At 40.5% G+C, this 25,325-nt stretch overlaps 1 protein-coding gene across 1 annotated transcript in view; it reads left to right on the forward strand.

The window, feature by feature from the left end:
* The window catches only part of LOC136863709 (cell adhesion molecule Dscam2), a 1,676,531-nt gene that overhangs the window by 993,428 nt on the left and 657,778 nt on the right, over positions 1–25,325 (forward strand). The window lies entirely within an intron of this gene.

The raw sequence follows: 25,325 nt of genomic DNA on the forward strand, positions 1-25,325 counted from the left end.
CCCTCATCTAGCGGTGAGGGTAGGAATTGTGCCGGATGCTGAATCCTGTCGCACTCCTCTGGAGCAATGATTTATGACTGACAACTTAAATAAAATTATATTGGTGAGTGTTGCTGGAATGAAAGATGACATGGAAAACTGGAGTACCCACCTCCGCGTTGTCCAGCATAAATCTCACCACTGAGCTCGATAGCTGCAGTCGCTTAAGTGCGGCCAGTATCCAGTATTCCGGAGATAGTATGTTCGAACCCCACTGTCGGCAGCCCTGAAAATGGTTTTCCGTGGTTTCCCATTTTCACACAAGGCAAATGCTGGGGCTGTAACTTAATTAAAGCCACGGCCGCTTCCTTCCCACTCCTAACCCTTCCCTGTCCCATCGTCACCATAAGACCTATCTGTGTCGGTGCGACGTAAAGCAACTAGCAAAAAAAAGAAATCTCACCGGGAGTGACCGGGATTTGAACCAATGAACCCAGTGGTGAGAGGCCGGCGTGCCGCCGCCTAAGGCATGGAGGCCCCCCGACCACCTTTTCCGCCGTAAACTAACCTGGTACTCATTTTTGGTGTAGGCTGAGTAAACCTGGGGGCTATGTGCACCTCCAAAATTGGAAATTTCGTTTCTTAAATTTTTCGACTTCCTGACGGGGAATCGAATCCACGTCCTTTCGGGTGAAGCAAGCACTCCTTTACTGCCTCGGCCAGGCAGTCCCCGTCCATAATCTTTTGACGAGGACAAATAAGCTTTAGGGACTGCAAAGTTGTGCGGTGAAAGGGTGACTGTCTAGTTGAATTCACGTCCTCGTATTGACAAAATTGACAAAACAAAATGCGTTGGAAGTAGGCCTACTCATTATCAGGACTGGTTTAACGAACATGTCTGACGTTGTATACGCATGCAATTCACATATACTTTTCTGCTCACCGAGCTCGATAATTGTAGTCGCTTAAAGGGGGCCAGTATCCAGTATTTGGGAAGTAGTAGGTTGGACCCTCACTGTCGGCAGCCCTGAAGATGGTTTTCCGTGGTTTCCCATTTTCACACCAGGTAAATGCTGGGCTGTACCTTATTTAGGCCACGGCCGATTCACTCCCACTCCTAGCCCATTCCTGTCCCATCGTCGCCATAAGACCTATCTGTGTCGGTGCGACGTAGAGCTTCTTCTTCTACTACTTCTTGTTCTTTATCTGTTTATCCTCCAGGGTCGGTTTTTCCCTCGGACTCAGCGAGTGATCCCACCTCTACCGCCTCAAGTGTCCTGGAGCTTCAGACACTGAGTCGGGGGATACAACTGGGGAGGATGACCAGTACCTCGCTTAGGTGGCCTCACCTGCTATGCAGAATAGGGTCCTTGCGGGGGGATGGGAAGTTTAGAAGGGATAGACAAGGAAGTGGGAAGGAATCGGCCGTGGCCTTAAGTTAGGTACCATCAGGGCACTTGGCTGGAGGAGAAGTGGGAAACCACGGAAAACCACTTCCAGGATGGCTGTGGTGGGAATCGAACCCACCTCTACTCAGTAGACCTCCCGAGGCTGAGTGGATCCCGTCCCACCCCTCGTATCCCATTTCTAATTTTGTGGCAGAGCCGGGAAACGAGCCCGGACCTCTGGGGGTGGCAGCTAATCACACTAACCACTACACCACAGAGGCGGACGCGACGTAAAGCAATCTGTAAAAATAAATCCTGCTCAATAGCGTGATAAATAATTATATACTGCCGTCTCTCTCTTCTACCATAACATATTCAACATTTGAAAGTGATTTCCACCGAACAGACTTGTGCCTCACCTACAGTAACTGGCACAAGTTAAGTACCTAAATGAAAGCTTGAAAACGAAATAAACTTGCATATACAGTATAATACCGCTGCCAACGCATACTTGTATTAAGGATCACAATACAGCAGAAGTATATAGGTATTGTGATATCGCACTGATTTTAGTATGGGTAGCAACCCTCCTCTGGTGAGGATGCGTATGGCGAGTTGATCCGAAAGTGAATCGTTCAGAAGTGGTAACCACAGGTCTCCACACCTGGCGCTGTAATTCTGAGCCAGCTCTATGTGTAGGGGAACTTGCGTGTCTCTTGCCTTTAGGCTCCGAGTTCGATCGAAGGATTTGAATTCTGGACTGAGCCCTGGAACGTGTTTCACTCAGCATCGTGGCACCAGCTGACGATCAGTCTCATATGAGGGGCTGTGGACCTGGTCGCGAAAGCCATGCGCTACGGCCGAGGATGTCGTAACGTTGACCAACTGACATTCCAACTATTGTAGGCCATATGGCTGGACAGCAGTCATCCTGGCAGTAAAAGTCCTTAATAAACAGTTGTGCCACGAGCTTGTTTATTTTTTTTTTCTAATTCAGAAGCCGTAGCTGATGAATCACATGCTCTAAACTAAAGACAACATCATCGATCTTGCAGGCCACGCATTATAGGCCTATAGACATCTCTCTTTAGACAGGCACCGGATGGGTCCTTAAAACCTATATAGCATTTGCAGTGGCTTTGTGACCGAGAAACTTGAAGAACGTACACAGAATTGAAGTGCATAATGTACAGAGATGAAATCCGTTTCCATCTGATCTTATGAGTCATTCGGAAGTACGACGCGCCTATGTATGTGGTATTTTTATTTAATTGAAATTCATTCTACATACTCCATTTATTCACGTAATTGTATTTTCTTAATCAATATCCTATAAATATTGTATGTTTCTTTACATAATTACAAGATGGAATATGTACAAATAATGCTAATATATTATTTAATTCGATATAATTTTGTCCCTTACACTAGTCATGAATTTTAAGAATTTCTCTTTGAATTTACTTACAAGTCTGTTTTATTTACTGGCCATTTGTTTTCCTTCAGTATTACTCCGATAAACATGCCCCTTCCTTGATCTATTAGTTTGCATTCGGAAATAATATGGTCCATCGTTCTTTCACCCATAGCACAAGGACACATTGTGTTGTCTATAATTTTGAAGCTGAATAAATACAACTTGATATGACCTTGTCCTGGTAGCATAGTTCTTAAATATGAATTTAAATAAGAATTTGGTGTTCCCTTAGTCGTGTTTCCCTGAACTTAACTTGATGATTTTCTACCTCCACTGTCTAGTCCTTGGGCTGTAAATTCGTCGATCCCTTTCTTAATCGAGAACACATTACAACCAGATATTTTTATGAATTGACGTTCCAGGTACACCAGGTGTATGCATACGTCTTTTGCGGTTTCACTAAGAGATGGTGCTAGCGAACAGTACGTATCATTTGAATTTGACACATACGTCAGTTTGTTCCTCTGACATTAACGTACCAACACACAACAGTTGAGTCCGCCAAACACTAGCATCATCTGTGTTACATCGTTCAGTGATCATGCCGACGTTTGTGTCTGAAAAAGAACATTTGCGGTACGCATTGCTTTTCTTATTTAATCAAAAGTAAAAGGCTGTGGAAAGTCATCGATTGCTGGTAGAAACATATGGTGAACACGCTCCATCGATTAGAACATTTGAGACATGGTTTCGACAATTTAAACGTGGTGATTTCAAAACGAGCAATTGCAGACGTTACTGGACAATGACTCAACTCAAACTCAACAACAATTGTAACAAGCATTAAATGTGTCACAAGAAACAATCATCAGACATTTACGAGCAATGGGGAAGATCAACAAACACGATGATTGAGTCCCACACAATATGAATGAACGGCAAATGGAAAATCGCAAAGTCACATGTAAAATGCTGCTTCAACGCCACGAAATAAAATCATTTCTGTACCGAATTGTGACGGGTGACGAAAAATGGATTTATTTTGACAACCCGAAGCGGAGAAAATCGTGGCTGTGTCACCTGGCGAAGCCATCCTTCAACATCAAGGCCAAATCACTTCGGCAAGAAGACCATGCTTCGTGTCTGATGAGACCAGAGCGCTATTGTGCATTACGAACTCTTGACGCCCGGCGAAACCGTTAATGCCAAACGCTATCGCCAACAAATGATTCATTTAAATCACGCATTGATCGAAAGACTACCAGAATGGGTCAGAAGACATGGCAAAGTGATTTTGTTACACGACAATGCGCCGTCTCACACAGCGAAACCAGTGAAAGACACCGTGAAATCGCTTGGATGGGACATCCTTCCGCACCCGCCGTACTCCCCCCAACCTATCACCTCTTCGAATCAATGGAGCACGCGCTCGCAGAGCAGCACTTCAGCAATTTCGTGGAAGTTGGAGAATGGCTCAATGAATGGTTTGCCGCAGAAGACAAGCAGTTTTTATGGCGTGGTATTCATAACTTGCCTGAAAGATGGGCCAAGTGTGTAGAAGCCGATGGCTAATATTTGCAGTAAGTAAAATATGAATTTCCCTTCAAAATTACGTGTTTTCTTTATGACAAAAATCGGCAAAATCTTATGCATACACCTGGTAATTACTGTGAAGACCTATGCTTACCACGTCTGAACGATTCGCGTTCAAACCAACTTGCCTAATGTATCCAAATTGGAGCGGGGTGTTACCCCTTACAAAAAGTAATAAGAATACTTACAATACTCCCTGCTCCTTAATGTTAAGTATGCATTGGCATCCGATATGTGAATTTTTTCATTCACAGTCCTTCATTTAGGTGCTTAGCTACCATATTTTTGGCATTAATGTATCTTAGGCTTGTTTTTTTTTTTTTTTTTTTTTTTTTTTTTTTTTTTGCTAGCGGCTTTACGTCGCACCGACACAGATAGGTCTTATGGCGACGATGGGATAGGAAAGGCCTAGGAGTTGGAAGGAAGCGGCCGTGGCCTTAATTAAGGTACAGCCCCAGCATTTGCCTGGTGTGAAAATGGGAAACCACGGAAAACCATCTTCAAGGCTGCCGATAGTGGGATTCGAACCTACTATCTCCCGGATGCAAGCTCACAGCCGCGCGCCTCTACGCGCACGGCCAACTCGCCCGGTACTTAGGCTTGTGTCTGTTTCGTGGAGATTATTCTTATCGGTAGAATGTATGAGAAGGGGCTGGCAGTGCTTATTTCTTTATCATCCAAATGTGAATTGCATCTCACCACTGGCACTAATGTATGTTCCACATACCAAACAAAGGCACTATGTGTTAATGCTTATTGAAGGAGCCCTACAACGTGGATTTCACTAAACAGTTTATATGTCTGGTTTTGTTATCTCCTAGATATTATCTGTACATATAAACGTTTCAGTACTGTATGCTCTCTCTCTACTTCACAGGAAACGAGTATAAGGCAGCCTTTGATAGTGAATCCAGCCCACTTTAGAAGCATCGTCAACTCATAGCTCCTGCCGAGGAACTTGTACATTGTAGGGACAGTATTACAATCTGGCACTTCTCTTTGGATGCTAACTGCTTTAGTTCGTCGATGAATTTGTTCCACAACATCAATGTCTCCTTATGCTTATGAACGTGCTCGCATATTTGCAGTGTTACGATGTCAGGAATCAACATACCAATCTGACGGGACCAGTATTACACATCAGAATTTAGCATGTAACCTATTATTTTTGTAGAAGCCAGTATTTTAATATCATTCGTGCAGTCGTGTTGAAGTATAACATATCGACGGTGCGCGAGCAATAACTCGTATCCCACAATGTTCTCTGCGTTCATTTTCCGTTGCACATTAGCACAGGAATATGAACACAATGAACATTGTATTGATGGACTGAAATCCATGTGTGGCTGGGAGGCGTGATCGGTCTTAAGGACGATAATACTTCGAAAGAACATTGTGTGATACGAGGTTTTGCTCGCGCACCGTCGATATTATAGGTTTATGTCAAAATTAATTTGCTAAGTTCTAAGCACTTAACTGTATAACACGAAAACTGGCTATACAATACAATATTTAACATTAATCTAGAGGTACTATTCCTCATTGGTGTCTTAACCAAAGGACCAACCGCTGGAGTTTGTGATCTATTAAGTAAAACGAGTTCCTCTACCGTTATCTGCTTTTCAGTAATAACTCCTACAATCTCAGATCACATAGTTCTTCAGTTGGTCTCACAGAACTGATTGTACCCGTAACGGACTTTGAAGCTAACAACAAATTCGTAAGAGAGAAAGAAATCAAAATTGTAGCCTCGCGATTAGAGGTCTGTGGACCAAGCGAGTTGGCCGTGCGGTTAGGAGCGCGCAGCTGTGAGCTTGCATTCGGGAGATAATAGGTTTGAACCCCACTGTAGGCATCCCTGAAGATGGTTTTCCGTGGTTTCCCATTTTCACACCAGGCCACGTCCTCTTTCTTCCAACTGCTAACCCTTTCCTATCCCATCGTCGCCATAAGATCTATGTGCATCGGTGCAACGTGAAGCCAATTGTTTAAAAAAGTGGTCTGTGGCCACAGGACTAGACGATGATGATGGCCATTACTGCTCTAATCCACGTTTCTTGTATTTGATAACACAACCAGCACGGCACTCACACGCCGGTTTACGGAAAGAGGTTGGGAAAGGATCTGGACCACAGTAGAATGAAGGTGATAGCCCTCAGCATTTGAATGATGTAAAAATGAGGAACCATGTAGAACTACATACAGGGCTGCTGAAAGTGTTCAAAGCCATCATCTCTCGAACGTCATCTTATAGCTACATAACCTGAACAGCGCAGCCAAATCGTTCGTTCATTCAATCTTCCTGTGGTACCAGAGAAGTTCTTAAAATTTAGTAAAATATCTTATTCAGTAACGATATAGGTAATTCATCGATAATACAGTGTGAACAGAAAATAATATGGTCCAAACAGAACTGAGTAAGTCGAACACGTTTTCGTCTGGCTCCGTGGCTACATGGTACTGGTTCTGGGTTCAGGGTGCTGTGCGTTTTATTCCCGACCGGGCAAAGGAATTTAACTGCGTATGGTTCATTCCTCTAATCCGGAGACTGGATGAGTGTGTCCGTCTCAATACACTTCTCTGCATATATACACAGCACTCCTCACTACTATCTACCACAGAAACACGCAGTAAAGAATACGGCCTTCACGTAGCGTTGGTGTCAGGAAGGGCATCCAGATGTAAAACTGGACCAAATCTATATCAAGTGCCCACTCAATAAATTGGGATTAAGAAGAGGAAGAAGAAAAAGGATAACATATTGTTGTCACAATACATTCTTATCTGAGATAGCCATTAGAGCATTGCACTTCTTGGTAGAATGTGTGGCAAAACTTATCCGTATTTAAACACAAGAGACTTGTTTTAGTGGAAATAGTGGCATGTAAAGGGTTTCTTCTACGGGGTAAAAATCTGATGTTCTGTCGTCTCTTGGGACAACTGACAGTTAAAAGGGCTGAACTCACGTTATTATTATTATTATTATTATTATTATTATTATTATTATTATTATTATTATTATTACAGGCCTCTCTATTTTATACTTTTCAATGTGTATTCTATAAAACAAAACCTTCCTTTTCCTAATAAAATCTGTAGTTATTGTACTAAAATTACATGTAATAATATGTCATTCAGAAATATCTTGATTATCGTTGACAATGAATGTGGTTAAGGGTTACGGTTCACCCAGATTATTCGACCTGTTATTTGATGGGTTTTAATTGAATCGCTCGTGAAAACGTTGCGACGCAATAAGAGATGACAACCAGAAAATCTCTATGTCATCACTTGGACAAGAGCAAATAACATTGTGTCAAAAATGAATGACACCTCTGGGGCTGGGATGGCGCACTAGAGCGCCCATCTCCCGACAGAAAATGCATTCTCTACCATAAATAAACATGACTGAGTGATTGTGTGGATAGTAGCAAGTGGTGCAGCCTTGTGGTTGCTCGCTCATAGGAACAAGTGATTATACCTAACATTTTATATATTATCAAAAAAGGCTTTCACGGCCGCAGATCTTATAATCACAGGAATAGAACCAGCTTTTGGGTGGTTAGGCCGTGTGCATTATGCAGAGTTTCGTCCAGGCGTGCCATTTGGACTCATCAGCTGGAATGGCACGCCCCTCCAGGACTCTGCTTAGCAGTGGCAGACCAAACAGTGTGGCCCCGCCGTGTTAGCAAATCAAGTTTGCTAACCTGCTAAAGGAGAAATGATTTCTCCGTTCAAAAATTGCTCCCCCATTGGAGATACAATATCAAAAAAGGCTTTCACGGCCGCAGATCTTATAATCACAGGAATAGAACCAGCTTTTGGGTGGTTAGGCCGTGTGCATTATGCAGAGTTTCTTTTCTTTGCAAACCTCCGTAGCTCAGGCGGCAGCGCACCAGCCTCTCACCACTGGATACCGTGGTTCGAATCCCGGTCACCCCATGTGAGATTTGTGCTGGACAAAGCGGAGGCAGGTCAGGTTTTTCTCCGGGTTCTCCAGTTTACCCTGTCATCCTTCATTTCAGCAACACTCACCATTAATATTTCGTTTCAGCTATCAGTCATTTATCATTGCACCAGAGGAGTGCGACAGACTTCGGCAACCGGCACAATTCCTATCCTCGCCGCTAGATGGCGGCTTCATTCATTTCATTTCTGATCCGGTCGAATGACTGGAAACAGGCTGTGGTTTTTCATTTTCTTTGCACTAGTGATTTAATAATAATAATAATGTTATTTGCTTTACGTCCCACTAATTTCTTTTACGGTTTTCGGAGACGCCGAGGTGCCGGAATTTAGTCCCGCAGGAGTTCTTTCACGTGCCAGTAAATCTACCGACACGAGACTGACATATTTGGGCACCTTCAAATACCACCGGACTGAGCCAGGATCGAACCTGCCAAGTTGGGGTCAGAAGGCCAGCGCCTCAACCGTCTAAGCCACTCAGCCCAGCCCCTAGCGATTTACCGTCACACTAATAGAGACATATTTTCGACGACAATGGCGTGGGAAAGTGCTAGGGCTAGGAAATAGGCGGCCATGGCTTTTTAATGAGGCTATGTTACTGATCTGGCATTTGCTTGTTATGAATATTTGTTACCGCGGAAAACCATGCCTAGGACTGCCGACAGTAGGGATCGAAATTACCATCTCCCGAATACAACATTATACCCAACCCGTACCCCATAGACAACTGTTTCGGTCAAGTTTACAGGGTGCATTAAGAATGCTTTCCAACAATCACAGGATATGATGAAAGAGATTAGGACTTTTTTTACATTTTGCTTTACGTCGCACCGACACAGATAGGTCTTATTGCAACGAGGGGATGGAAAAGACCTAGAAGTGGGAGGAAATTGGCCGTGGCCTTAATTAAGGTACAGCCCCAGCATTTGTTTGCTGTGAAAATGGGAAATCATGGAAAACCATTTTCAGGCCTGCTGGCAGTGGGATGTAAGCTCAGAGCTGTGCGCCCCTCGCCGCATGGCCAACTCGCCCGGTGAGAGAGAGTTATTCAAATGAGAATAGGAACCAACCCTCTAACTCGCAATTTTTATCCAAAGTCATCTGGGGGGGGGGGATGTAAGGTAATATAGTTTTGAAAATAGAGTTCTGACCCACTGCGCAGTACCCAAAGCCGCCAGTGGAAATTTTACAGCACAGCTGAACGAAAGTATCTGTGGTGTAAAAAATTGCATTTCTGTGTTTCGACTTATTGCGCTACCTATGGGTCTTCTTAACAAATTGTGTTACTCAGCAGTTCGAGTCTTCGCCAAATGATGTCATGAAAACTTTGTACAGTTGGTTAGAAAATTAGTGAAAGCTGCAACTGCTCTTTTCTCGAAATACAGTTTCCTTAATAACAACAGTCAATAATTAATATCTTCTGAAGTAATGTACCTAGAAGCATGGGCTCTTTTTCAAAATGTTCATTATCTTATGCTAATTTTAGAACAAAAATCTCAAGAATGAAAAATGCTACTTTAAGACCCTTTCAGAGCAACGGGTCACAGTTTATCCGGTGGAAGTGTCCGCGGACAGTCTGCTTGGTCTCGTTTCCATTCCGTACCCTGATGGGGTACGGCCGGCCAACTAGAGGGCGACGCCCTCTCTCCTGCTAGGGGATGTGTTGCGGTGATTTGAGATGTTTTTGTTTCTACTAGTGTAAAGTCGCACTTGTTGCCTTTTGTGAAAATGAGAAATCGCGAAAAACTACCTTCAGGACTGCCGATGGTGGGATTCGAATCAACCATCTCTCGAATTTCAAGGTCACAACTACGCGACTCTAACCGCACAGCTAACGCGGTCGGTATTATCTGGGGTGCGGGGAAGGGTGAGAGTAGACCAGGCCGCGACCTATAAGAGTAACTGTCCCAGTATTTGCCTTAGTGAGAATGGAAATCCGTGGGAAACTATATTCAGGATAGCCGACGGTGAGTACAGTCCACCGCCTCCCGAATGCAGGAGCTATTTTTCAAGCTGTTACTGCTCTGTGACTTTTTTTTGTTTTCGTATGATAGGAGTGAGTTGTGTTCTGTATTTGTACAAAGGTTCTACCTGCAGTTTTTATGGATCTTGACGTTTCATGATCCTCAGAACTCGAAAAAGTGCTTTTCACAAGCTAACTGTAAGACGTGGAGGAGGCTCCTTTGGACACATTTCGTAGGGTATTGGGGCCACAGACCTCGTCTAAATCAACATTTTGTTAGCTGCTCCAGTTGACACTGGATGAAGTTTGGGTTGTGCGTTGGAGGGTGGGCTTCTGTCCTCATTATAATAGATTATCATCATTCGCAAGGACCGTGATTTTCGTACACCACCTGTCTACACCCTGTATTCAAATATCTTGTGTAATTGCCAGTGAGTCTAGCTCCTAGGTTGAATAGTCAGCATACTGGCCTTCGTTTCAGATTGCACCGAGTTCGAGTCTCGGCCAGGGATTTTAACTGCGTATGGTTAATTCCTCTAGTTCGGTGACTAGGTGTTTGTCATAATACTTCTCTTCATCCGCGTACAACACACACCACCACTAACCACTACAGGAACAGCAATAATGAATACATCCCTCCAAAATTGGACTGCCATTACGAAGGGCAACCGGTCGTAAAACCGGACTAAATTCACATCACTTGCCAACTGCAATAAATATTTCGAAAATGCCAGAGAGAAGAAGTTAAATTACCAATGTGTGATGTGCAGGTTATGCTCGAAAATGTTTTCAATTCATGTTCTGATTATGAGTGTGTGTATTTATCTTCGACTGACCTCTCTTCGGGAAATATTCCTCCCATACACTTTCTATTGTAACTGAGGCCGCATGTAAAACAATTCATACTGTATATAGCAAAAACGTGAATCTAAACTAAGACATCAGGAGGTAGATCAGGATGACATCTTTAAGTTTAATGATATTGTATATGACAGAAATGTTCGATAACAGAAAAGACATTGTACTAGTGAATGATATGAATTTGAGAATAATAAATGTATGAAACGAGGCAAGTTTGAAGAAGATATGAAAGCTAATAGGAACCGTAAATGTTTATAGGTTCACAATTTTCATTTGCACGTGTGGTTATCCGATAATAATACCAAGCACAACGGAAAAAGAAGAGAAGCTTGTAGTTTTACGTGAATATTCATATCGCGATCATACCAATGGGACCTCTAGTTTTATGTGGAATCCAAAGCATAAGTTATGGATGTGAATTTTGATATTAAAAGGCCTACATTCTTCTGAGTTCACAACTCTCACTTTGAAAATCATTACATATCAATTAGTCTAACCATTTTTTACTCTACTTTCCTCATCATTTCGTGTGGCTATTTCTAGCCAAGTGCAGCCCATGTAAGGCAGACCCTCCGATGAGGGTGGGCAGCATCTGCCATGTGTAGGTAACTGCGTGTTATTGTGGTAGAGGATAGTGTTATATATGGTGTGTGAGTTGCAGGGATGTTGGGGACAGCACAAACACCCAGCCCCCAAGCCACTGGAATTAACCAATGAAGGCTAAAATCCCCGACCCGGCCGGGAATCGAACCCGGGACCCTTTGAACCGAAGGCCAGTACGCTGACCTTTCAGCCAACGAGTCGGACTCTACTTTCCTTACCGTCCATGACCGAACCTTTTTTGTCTCCTAATAACCTATCTTCCACCGTTTCCCACATCCCACAATCACTAAAGCCAGTTCACATCATAGTTTCATCCAAATGAATAAGTTACTCATGTCTATATGGTTCCGATTCGAACCTCGGCCATATTGGAGGGAAGCCAGTGACGATATCGCTCGGCTATCATGCCACTTTGAACGCAACGACATTCACTCTCACACTTGAGAGTTTTGGATTCGAACTCGATAAGGAAGGACGTTATCAAACACTGTGAATTCTGAAAATCAGTCAGAATTGTGCAGATATCAAAAAGATTTTTCAGTCACTAACTGATCTGCAGATAACTGTACTTAACTCGAATTATAGATACCAAAAGGAGATAAATACAGTGATTTACGAGGAAAATGGCAGGTTAGCAATGTTGTAAATCTATTGCTTCCTTTTAAACTTTTACAAATTTCTATGTTCAGTCTGCAGTGATCTAAGTGGCGTCACATTATTCTGTTTGATACTAACACTCTAGTCCATCCTAAGTTCACAGCTCGCACTTTCAAAATCAGTTGACATCAATTAGTCTAACCATTGATTTTTGTCTTCATCTACTTTCCTTACCTTCCATGACTGAATAGTTTTTGTCTCCTAGTAACCTATCTTCCACCGTTTCCCGCATAACACGATCACTAAAGCCGGTTCACATCCACAGCTTCATCCAAATGAATAATCATATCCCTGTGGTTCCGATTCCACGTATAACTAAAGGTCCAATTGCTATGTCTCGCTGTCAACAATCACATGAACCTCGAAGCTTGCTTACTTTTAGATTTCAAGGGAACTGGATTTGGTTTCATCACGGAATTCATCTGTATTATAAACTATGTCTATGTTAACTCTGTAGGCCTACAGCAAAGCAGAATTCTACTTGCTCAATGCATGATCGTCCTCCCTCGCTGTGCTAGTTGTAACACCTCACAAATATCCAGGTATATTTCGTATGAAGCAGACGCGAGATGTGACTAGGCAACACCAGTTGTAGTCTGAAACAGCATCAGGATGATCCCTCGGCGAAAAGTGCTACCACAAAGAAGTCCCTGTCTGTGGAGATACAACTCGATAAAACCACGGCTCGGGTTTTTTCTGGAATGAAGAGTCTGCCTAAGATGGTGGGGTTGATAGCATAATGAACAAAATTGAGGAATGGCATGCATTACAGAAATCGCAGACGGTATTTCAGTGATATATCAGATTATTGATTACCTTCAGTGGTAGATCGTATTGACTGTAATAACTAGGAGACTACACAAATTGGAAATAACTGATTTGGGTATTATGATGCGTTTTTAAGTTGTCCTTCGTTATGCAGCTACGGGTGCAACGTAATTAGTTGTGCTGGAATGTTAATACTGATTATCTCGCAAAATAAGGCCAGTTGCATAACATCCTTTGAACCTCGTGCTAAGGGCACTCTGTCTTGCAACATACATCAAATGTTCCAAATTAGTATTCTCAGGTTTGATAGACTCCTTGTACGAATATTATCACTCAGGGATAGCACTGTGTATAATTTCTCTTTCTGTAACTGTGAGTGCAGATTGCTTTTCTATTTTAACTTTCTCCAATGCTCTAAGGTCATGGAAAATACCGTACGAACTAAAGAGAGGAAGTTTGAACACTCCCTTTTCTCTTGTTTCTTGTCCTAGTTGGGAATGCAGGCTGCAGAGCATAGCTTGAGGCCACGTATTTGAGAAATAATTCACGAACCAAACGTACAAGGTCGCACGCTTCCCTAGCGACCAGCCATCGAGATACAGCTTACGTTACAATTCCGTGAAAGTAGTCCTAAGATCATTAGATTAAAAAATTGAGAGGAAAATGTCATTGATATTGATACGCTCTGACTCTCTTTGTGATGTTTAGTCTGACAAAAGCAGAGTAGAAGCAACCCTTGACTGCGATGTGCACAATTGGAAAGGAATACAGAGAATATTCAGTATTAAATGGATGCTTTATACTTACAATAGAGCAGTAAAGTTAGCTCGTACTGTATGTGATACTCAAGTCTCAAGTCCATAGGACATGATACCTGCGAAGACTTCATATTTTTAATTAAATACTTCGTAACGGAGAATCAGACTACAGATTTTAGAGCGGAGCTAGAAACTGTCATTAAGATATCACGCACACTTTACGTCATTGACTTACAGCGTGGTGGCTGAATGGCCAGCGTAGTGGCCTCCGGTTCAGAGGGCACCGAGTTCGATTCCTGGCTGGATCGGGATTTTAATCTTAAAAATGGGATTGGGTCTTTATACTGAAGCTAAAGTTCGTACAATTCACATACCATTCACAACACTATCCTCCACCACACTAACACGCAGTTTCCTGGGCATGACGAATGCTGCCCACCATCATCGGAGATCAGTCTTACAAGGGCTGCGTCAGGATAGCAGGAACCACACGAAATTATAAAATAAACATTATTATGAGAAATATTTTACCACCCTGGCTTTCCTTAAAGCGTAAAGCATTCGAGGAGGTGTTAAAAATAACACTACCTTATTAAATTTGCTCAAACTGTGTCGGCAAACATCGAACGTTTTGTTCAAAAGAAAATGAAACAGAGAATAATATGAGTTTTAAGTCAAGTGGTGGTGGTGATGGTGGTGACGATCGAGCACGTTGCACATTGACTGTGCGGTAACTGTCATGTTGCTGTAAGTGGTTCATGCAGGAGGTGGTGGGTTCAAACCCTAGCGTTGTCAGACTTGAAGATGGCTTTCCGTCCTTTCCCGTTTTCATACGTTGCAAATGTGCCTTAATTTAGGTCACTATCACTTCCTTTCCAGTCATAGCCATTTCTCATTTCAGCGTTGCCGAAAACCTCTTGCAAGGGCCCTAACAACGAAGTCAGTGGCTCAAGTTCAAGGAAATGTGACGGACCTACATATATATAATTCGCTGGGGCCATCAAGGACCACGTTAAGTCTTGTTACATTTGACACTGAACTTGGCCTTCTTTAGAGCACAAATTTCCCTCATTCTTTGTGAGTGGGCCTGCTTACGCTCCTCTGTCCAAGGGGCACCGTGTCTTCTCTTCGGTTGCTCGTCTCGGTTTAGCCCGTTCGTCAATATTTTCTTGCGGAAGCGATCTCTGTTAAGGGCGTCTTCAGCTGAGATATGTAGCATTCGCAGGTCTTTTTTGGTATTTCTAAACCAGGGAATTGTAGTTTTGGGGTTTGAATCAAAAAGTGAAAGATCTCTTTAGTTAAATTTCTTCCGTCCATTCTTTTCAGATGACCGTAAAATCGTGCCCGTCTTTTTCGGATTGTGCCGGTAATTTTCTCTATTTTGCTGTAGACTTCCTTCTTGAATCTCTTTTGATGGATTCCATTTCTGTACTTTGGTCCCAAGATTCCTCTCACAATTTTGCGCTCTTCTTTCTCCAGTTCTTCAAGGAGTCCTCTGTTGGTATTTAAAGACAGGGTTTCGGCTGCATATAGAACTACTGGCTTCAGAACTGTTCCATACTTATTATTATTATTATTATTATTATTATTATTATTATTATTATTATTATTATTATTATTATTATTATTATTATTATTATTATTATTATTATTATTATTATGCCACTTTTCCCACACTCTAGTAGATTCGTGGATGCGAATTTTGTCACACATGTTAACTAGCCCTTTTTTACAGCCGGATAGTCTTCCTGAGGAAATCCTGTGTGGAGGGATGTATTCTCTATTGCGTGTTTCTGTGGTGGGTGGTACTTTTTTTGTGGTGTATGTATATGAAGAGGAGAGTATTGGTACGAATACAAACACACAGTATAAGAGCAAGGAGTAACCATACGTGATTAACATCCCCGATCCAACCCTACGTCGTACCTGCGATCCTCTCAACCGAATGCCTAGACGCTGACGATTCAAAAAAGTAGTCGGAATACATATATACGTACTAGCAAGATACCCGTGCTTCGCTACGGTATTATCCTGAAATTTATAATTGAATGCTTATTGTTTTAGATATATAATCCGCCGAAATTCGCGATCTGACTCGTTTTCTGCGAGAATCCATCAAAATTCCCGATCTGACTCGTTTTCTATTAGATTAGGTCACGTTTCCTCCCATTGTTCAATCTCCTTTCCAGCAATCGATTTCGTACTTCCCGGGCTAGGCTCAGGTATTCCTCCCGGTCAGTTGGGTCCGTAATTCTTTGTCATCTTTTCCTATAATAATTTTTAATATAGATAAAATCCTTCAGGAGATCCGGCGTGGTGTCATATTGGGTGCCTTGGCGGCACTGAACCCGCGGCCGGACTGCATTCTTAGTCATTACCCGTCCAGGAGCCGTTTCCAGCGCGGTCCGCACATTTGACGACGGTCCGGAACATTATTATTATTATTATTATTATTATTATTATTATTATTATTATTATTATTATTATTATGTGTTGCTGGAATGGCTGATGACAGGGAAAACCGGAGTATCCGGAGAAAAACCTGTCCCGCCTCCGTTTTGTCCAGCACGAATGACACATGGAGTGACCGGGATTTGAACCACGGAACCCAGCTGTGAGAGGCCGGCGCGCTGCCGCGTGAGCAACGGAGGATCCTTATAAGTACATTAAGAACAGTAAAATCAATTGGTCTCACCTCCTTCTACACCCCACCGTCGTTAAGTTTATTTACCGCCACCCCCTCACCAAAAAAGAAGACGTGTTTCCTTATGTTTAAAGGAGATTCCAAACACCAATGTTCACGTCTATTACCTTCAGTTTTGAGATATAAGTATCCCCATAAAAATAATTTAATTTTTTCAGTTCATTTCACACTACTCACCCCCCCCCCCCTCTAAGTGAATTTTCCCGCAAAAAATACTTGTTGCTTTAATAGTAAAGGATCTTCTAAATACCAATTATCACGACTCTAACTTCTTCAGTTTTTGATTTATGTGTCCTCATGAAAGGAATTCAACTCCTTTACACTCCCGCCCTCCAAGATGATTTCCCACCCAAAACGCGTTTTTCTTTGTTTTTAAAGGAGAACCAAATACGAATTTTCACGTCTGTAACAACTTTAGTTTTTATTAGATGTATATATTCTCATACAATTAAGTCAATTAATTTTTCAATTCTTTCACCCCCCCCTCCCCACTTCATTGGTTTTTCCGAGAATACGTGTTTCTTTACTTTTAAAGCAGATTGCAAATATCAAATTTCACGTCTGTAACATCTTCATTTTTGAGATATCAGTAGCCTAATTAAAAGAATTCAACACCATTTTCAGTCATTTTACCCCCCTCCCCTCCACCCAAGTGGTATTTCCGAAAAATAAATATACACGTTTCTTTATGTTTAATAGAGATAAAAAAATACCATTTTCACTTCTGTAACATGTTAAGTTTTTTTTAGATATACTGTAAAAATTCTCATTTTAAAATTTCACCACTTTTGAGTTCCCCTTAAGTGGATTTTCCAAAAACAAATCACCTATGTTTCTTTACATTTACAGGAGATTCCAAACATCCACTGTTTACGTCTGTAACATTTCACGTTTCCAAGATATTCTGTAGATATAGTCTTTCAAAAAATTCACCCCAATTTGTCACTCCTGTTTAACCGCCATTAATTGGATTTTCGAAAAACTAAAAAATACGTGTTTCTTTATTTTTAAAGGAGATCCCATATACAAATTTTCAGTTCTGTAATATCTTTCGTTTCTGAGATATACGTATCCTCATTAAAGGTATTCAACCCATTTTTCACCCTTTTACACCCCTCCTATTGGGATTTACAGGAAACATAAAATACGTATTCCTTTATTTTTAGAGGAGATCCTAACTACCAATTTTTACATCTGTAAATTTTAAAGTTTTAAGATGTAGACACACTCATTTTAAAAAATTCACCCCCCTTTTCACCCCCCAATATTTGAATTTTCCAAAAACGAAAAAATACGTGTTTCTTTACTTTTAAATAGATCCCAAATACCAATTTTCAGGTCTGTAATACCTTCAGGTTCTGAAATATAAGTAGCCTCACTAAAGGCATTCAACCCATTATTCACCCTTTTACACCCTTCCTATTGGGATTTTCCGAAAATAAAAGAATACTTGTTTCTTTATTTTAGAGGGGATTCTAAATACCAATTTTCACATCTATAACCTTTAAAAGTTTTGAGATATAGATACATTCATTTTAAAGTATTACCCCCTTTTCACCCCCACTTAATTGGATTTTCCAGAAACAAAAAATAATTGTATTTCTTAATTTTTAAATGAGATCCCAAATACCAATTTTCAGTTCTGTAATATCTTCAGTTTCTGAGAAATAAGTAGTCTCATTAATGGCATTCAACCCCTTTTTCACCCCTTTTCACTCCTCCTATTGCGATTTTCCGAAAACAAAAAAATACACGTTTCTTTATATTTAATAACGATTCTAAATACCAATTTTTACATCTGCAAACTTTAAAAGTTCGGAGATATAGATTCACTCATTTTAAAATGTCACCCCCTTTTCACCCTCTCATTAATTGGATTTTACAAAAACAAAAAAATACGTGTTTCTTTATTTTTAAAAGAGATCAAGAGTATCAATTTTCAGGTCTGTAATATCTTCAGTTTCTGAGATATAAGTATCGGTATCCTGATTAAAGGCATTCAACCTTTTTTCCCCATTTTCACCCTTTTTCACCCCTCCTATTGGGATTATCTGAAAACAAAAAAATACGTGTTTCCTTATTTTTAAAGAAGATTCTAAATACCAATTTTTACTTCTGTAAACTTTTAAAGTTTTGAGATATAGATACACTCATTTTAAAATTTCACCCCCCTTTTCACCCCCTTAGCGAAGGAATATCCAAAAATCCTCTCTTAGCGAGCACCTACATCTTAATATGAATATATGCCCAAAATTTCATTTCTTTATGTCCAGTAGTTTTGGCTCGGAGATGATGAATCAGTCAGTCAGTCAGTCAGTCAGTCAGTCAGTCAGTCAGTCAGGACAAGTTCTTTTATATATATAGATAGTCTACCAGCAAGATACCCGTGCTTCGCTACGGTTTTATACTGAAAGTTATAATTCAAAGTCCGTACGTCAAACTGTTTATTTTATGATCTAACACTCATTCGAACCCCACACGAAAGAATTTGAATGTTTTGAACCCTATCTTATTTAACATTTAGGACGTAAAATCGACCAACCTGTGAAATTTTTATTTTGTACGTTAAACAGTAGTGGAGGAATGAATAAATTTTTAGGGGTGAATGCTTTTAAATATTTATTATCGTCTAGGATATAATAGACCACCCTCCATTAAAAAAAGGTCATGCCTGAAACGGTTCCGGAAGATTGGATATTGTGTTTTAGAGAGCTAACCACCAACTAAACCCCTTATGGGAGAAATAGTTTGAAGTATGCGATAATTTATACCTAGGGCATAAAAGAAGAACCTTCTCGTAAACTTACAACTTTGTACATCAAACAGTTTTGCAGGGATGAATAATTTCGTTTACGGAGCTAACCTCATTTAACACTTTAGGGGTGGAACGTTTAATAAATTTCCTATTTCATACCTAGGATTTAAAATACATACCGCTATTTGGAATTTTGTCTTCGTACGTTAGACCGTTTCGGAGGAAGGAGTGAATATATCTGTTTTCGGATATTAAACACCATTTGGTTATCTGAGGTGTTAAATTTATTTTAAACCTTATGTTATTTAACACCTAGGATATCATTTGAATTCTTAACTTCAAACGGTTTCATATAAATGCATAATTTTGTCATCATTCCTCTCCTCTCAGTCAAAACTCCTTAGGGGTGTTTTGTTTTAAGTCCACTTCATATTTTTACCCTCAAGAAAGAATTCTACTCCTTTTACACACTCCCTTAAGTTGATCCCCCACCGAGCTCGATAGCTGCAGTCGCTTAAGTGCGGCCATTATCCAGTATTCGGGAGATAGTAGGTTCGAACCAAACTGTCGGCAGTCCTGAAGATGGTTTTCCGTGGTTTCCCATTTTCACACCAGGCAAATGCTGGGGCTGTACCTTAATTAAAGCCACGGCCGCTTCCTTCCCACTCCTAGCCCTTTCCTGTCCCATCGTCGCCATAAGACCTATCCGTGTCGGTGCGACGTAAAGCAATTAGCAAAAAAATGTTGATTCCCCCCACCAAAATACGTGTTCCTTTATTTTTAAAGAGGATTCCAAATACCAATGTTCATGTCCGTAACATCCTTAGTTTCTGAGATATAAGTATCCTCATAAAAATAATTCAACTCATTTTTCTATTCATTTAACCCCACCTTAAGTGGACTTTCCGAAAAAAAGTGTTACCATATTTTTGAGAAGATTACAAATACCAATTTTCACGTCTGGAACATCTTCAGAATTTGATATATAAATATCCTCATATAAAGAATTCAACACTTGCTTCACTTCTTTCACCCACTCCACCCTTAAGTGGACTTTCTGAAAACAAAAAAAAATATGTTTCTTGATTTTTTAAAGAAAATTACTAATACAAATTTTCATGTCTGTAACATCTTCAGTTTTTAGATATAAATATTCTCATAAAAAGAACATGCATTTATACGAAAACGTTTGAATTACGAAGTTATAATTTCAAATGATATCCTAGGTGTTAAATAACATAAGGTTTAAAATAAATTTAACCCCTCAGATAGTCAAATGAGGGTTAATATCCGAGAATAGACATATTCATTCCTTTTTTCAGTGCTTTTTACACCCCCTTAAGTGTATTTTCCGAAAAAAAAAATTAAGTGTTTGGAGGAGATGCCAAATACCAATTTTCACGTCTGTAGCATGTTAAATGTTTGAGAAATACTGTTGATATGCTCATTTTAAAAATTCACCCCTTTAACGCTTCCCCTTAAGTGGATTTTCAGAAAACAAATTATGTGTTTTCCATTACTTTTACAGGAGATTCCAAATACCAATTTACACGTCTGTATCATGTTACGTTTTTGAGATAGATATACTCATTTTAAAATTCACCCCCTTTGTCACTCCTGTTCATTCCCCCCTTTACTGTATGTAGATTTTCCAAACACAAGAAATACGCGTTTCTTTATTTCTAAGGGAGATTCCAAACACCAATTTTCATGACTGTAACATCTTCAGTTTTTAAGATGTACGCATCCTCATGAAAGTTCCTCAACCCGTTTTTCACTTTTTCTCATCCCTCCCCTTAAGAGGATTTTCCAAAAACAAAAAGTACAGGTTTCTTTGTTCTTAAAAGAGATTCCAAGTACCAATTTTCACGTCTTAAAACTGTTTAAGTTTTTGAGATATAGATACATTCATTTTAAAAATTCACCCCCTTTTCACCCTCTTAGCGACGGAATATCTGAAAGTCCTCCCTTAGTGGGCACCTACATAGTAATATAATTGTATCCCCGAAATTTTATTTATTTATGCCCTGTAGTTTTGGCTCGTCGATGATGAATCAGTCCGTCACTCAGTCAGTCAGTCAGCCAGGACATGTTAAAATATATATATGTACATATAGAGAGAGAGATTTTCATTTTAAATCTTTTAGCGTTCAATCTGCAACCCTATGTTAATGAAACAAATCCCTCTACGGTCTTCTGTTCTTAGTTAGAACTGTGACCTCCGTCTAAGTTTTGTGCATTGATGTCATTAAATATCAAATAATTTAACCTCTATATTCCAGGCTATACTTTAGTTTTCTTATCCTATACAGCTGAATCCTTAATGACGGATACCCTCTTCCGTCCACCTTACATGCTTTTCCCACTAAAGGTTGTCTGTAACGCACAGCTTCATCCAACTTCATCATTTTTAACTACCCCCTTTTCCATTGTTCCTGGCTGCTTGCATCAACAGTAATTTTATCCAATATGTCATCTTCAGCGATATTCATAGTCCATCCTGATTTGATTCCCTGTGCAGGAACTGTCATGAAGGTAAAGCGACGTAATGTTGATCAGACTTACACTCTCTTCCTTTACATAAATCGCCGTTGAACACTACTCGTTGGCTGAACGGTCAGCGTACTGGCCTTCGGTTCAGAGGGTCCCCGGTTCGATTCCCGGCCGGATCAGGGACTTTAACCTTCATTGGTTAATTCAAATGGTCCGGGGGCTGTGTGTTTCTGCTGTCCCCAACATCCCTGCAACTCACACACAACACATGACACTATCCTCCACCACAATAACACGCAGTTACCTACATATGGCAGATGCCACCCACCCTCATTGGAGGGTCTGCCTTACAAGGGCTGCACTCGGCTAGAAATAGCCACACGGACTTATTATACCGTTGAACACTACTGTGAACTCAGAGCTCTAAATTTCGCTCTACCTTAGAGAATACACAAGCAAGGAATTTTAAATGTCCTGCATGCTCAAATTCCATTTCTTCTACTTAATATTCAATATCGTCAATCTCTTTAAAAACTATATCGCTTTAGCCTGATCGGCTGATTTTCGGGCGGAAAATGATGCAGCGTACAGGTTCTGAAAGCGCAAAGTTGTGAATGGACTTCACAATATACCCTAAATACAACATTTGAAAAGATTATTATTATTATTATTATTATTATTATTATTATTATTATTATTATTATTATTATTATTATTATTATTATTATTATTAAAGTAACTTTATTGTGGCAAGTTAAGGCTCCTGGCCTTTTCTTATACTTAATAACTTCATGTATATAAATGAGTACCTAATTTACTGTATAATTTTTTCAATTCTATTATTTAAGAATTTCAACAATTTACATTTTAATATATACCCACAGTATAAAAACCGAAATGACGTAATCTAAACATATGAAATCCTTACAACCTAAAACCTAAAGTATAAACTACAGATTCAGTCTTCAACACTTTACAATAAACAACCATATTCACTCTCATTCATGCATCCCATTCATACTCAAGAAAGACTGGAAATGCTTATAAGATGACGCTGACAGAGGTTTTAAAATTTACCGGGCGAGATGGCCGTGCGGTTAGATGCGCTCAGGTCTGAGCTTGCATCCGGGAGATAGTTAGTTCGAACCCCCACTGTCGCCAGCCCTGAAGATATTTTTTCCGTGGTTTCCTATTTTCACACCGAGCAAATGCTGGGACTGTACCACTCCTAGGCCTTTCCTGCCCCACCGTCACCGTAAGACATATCTGTGTCGGTGCGACGTAGAAGCCAATCCATTTTAAACTTTGTCTTAGATTTAGTGTCCCTGATGTCATTGGGGAGTTCATTCCACCAGCTCGTGGCGGTGATCGTGAAGGATCTTTTGTAGGTTGCGGTTCGATGTACAGGAATTTCCAGCGTACAGCCTGACTGGGTACTGAACAGGTGCAGGGAACTAAGGTAGCGAAATCTGGTGGATAGGTAAGGAGGAGTGTTTTCAGAAATATCACTCCATTTAACATAAAACGTCCTTGTGGCAATGAAAGTCCACAGGCAAACTGCGGTTCAGGAAATATACTGTAAAAAGCAATGACAATTCTGTACGAAAATTTGACGTTCTGACTAAACCGCAGGCTACATTAATATTACCTTTCTCTCTAACGAAGACCATGTACATTGACTCTTGTACGGAAGAATTAGCATCAAACAATGTATACCTTGCCCCGTGTTGTGTCTTCCGTAATGAAATATGTCTTACCTTACTCAGTAATATAACTTCGAAGAATAGATCAACGCTGCCACCTGCTCGGTTTCCTTACGTTTTCATGCCCTCTTTTACAAACGGAATTTCAGCGCATTTGTAGTATGTAACACAGTCCCAGTCAGTCCTGAGCCTGTTATCCTCTTTCAGTAGGTTTACTCCCCATGAGACTTGTTTAAATGTTATGAAGTTAGAGAGAGCTAGGCCAAGGGGGGAAAATGTACTTTTAAAGTGTGCGGTTATGTTTAACTGCATCTCGAATTGTGGCTGCACTAATGAGCGTAATTGTGTCGCCTTTTTTTCCTTGCCGTCGTTATACGACTGAGCTTGTTATAAAATTCTTAGGAAAGTGCTGAAGCTCGCGTCTCCTTTCAAATTGAGCAGGTGGACACACTTTGTGAAACACCTTTAATTTGCTCGCAAAATAGGAAAAAGACACTAACGTGCTATCTTTTAAGCTGCTATGTGTATTCCCTTGATTGCGTCATTGTACATACCTTTTCTCCAAAAAGTCATTAAATATTCACTTCGAACAATATACTCACCCACTAATAATATTTTTATTTAACTGGTGCGGCCCCATTTGCGTTTCTTCCCATGCAAAATTCCTTTCTTATACACTTTCGTTGGTCAACCTTTCACTACATTTCAAATGTATATGATAGCTATGATCAAATTACAATATCAAACTATTTAAACTCCTGGTGATACAGTAATTTGTTAAACACAGTATCATTCAGTCTTCCAATGAACTGAGTGTAGAATCGGGTTAAAATTAGCATTTGGTCATCGTTTAACTACTTTTCTTTGGTGCCCTACTTCAGTTCCTAAATAATGCCGATATGGAATGTAACTTGAAGATTACAAAAATTTCCTTCTCAATTCCACCCACAATAATTTATAAAATTACAACCACTGGCGACGCCGTGAGCACACAGTTTATCGTATACACTCACTCAGAAAGTAAGTCTGTTGACCGCTGTGTCCCAAGACATGAACAACAGGAGCCTATCTTCAATCGTGTACTACTCAATTTGTCTTTGGATGAACAAGTTAGCATCGCCAGTCTATCAGTATATGAGATGTTAATGTACAAGCTCAACATGTTACTAAATCAGAGATTATCTGTCTGAATCAGTAAAATCGTGTTTAGTTCGCCCGAAAGGACGCAAGTTTGACTCCACGTCAAGAAGTTGACAAATCTAGAAACGAGATTTCCACTTCTGAAGAGGCACATGGCGCTGAGTGTCACTCGGTCTACACGAAAAATGAGTACCATGTTAATTCTTGGAGGCCCGGGCTGAGTGGCTCAGATGGTTGAGGCGTTGGCCTTCTGACCCCAACCTGGCAGGTTTAATCCTGGCTCAGTCCGGTGGTACTTGAAGGTGCTCAAATACGTCAACCTCGTGTCGCTAGATTTACTGGCACGTAAAAAACTCCTGCGGGACTAAATTCCGGCACTTCAGAGTCTCCATAATCCATAAAAGTAGTTAGTGCGACGTAAATCAAATATTATTATTATTATTATTATTATTATTATTATTATTATTATTATTATTATTATTATTATTATTATTATTATTATTATTGGCCAGGCTGAGTGGCTGAGACGGTTGAGACGCTGGCCTTCTGACCCTAACGTGGCAGGTTCGATCCTGGC

The sequence above is a fragment of the Anabrus simplex genome, chromosome 2 (genome assembly GCF_040414725.1).
Source record: "Anabrus simplex isolate iqAnaSimp1 chromosome 2, ASM4041472v1, whole genome shotgun sequence".
NCBI lineage: Eukaryota > Metazoa > Arthropoda > Insecta > Orthoptera > Tettigoniidae > Anabrus > Anabrus simplex.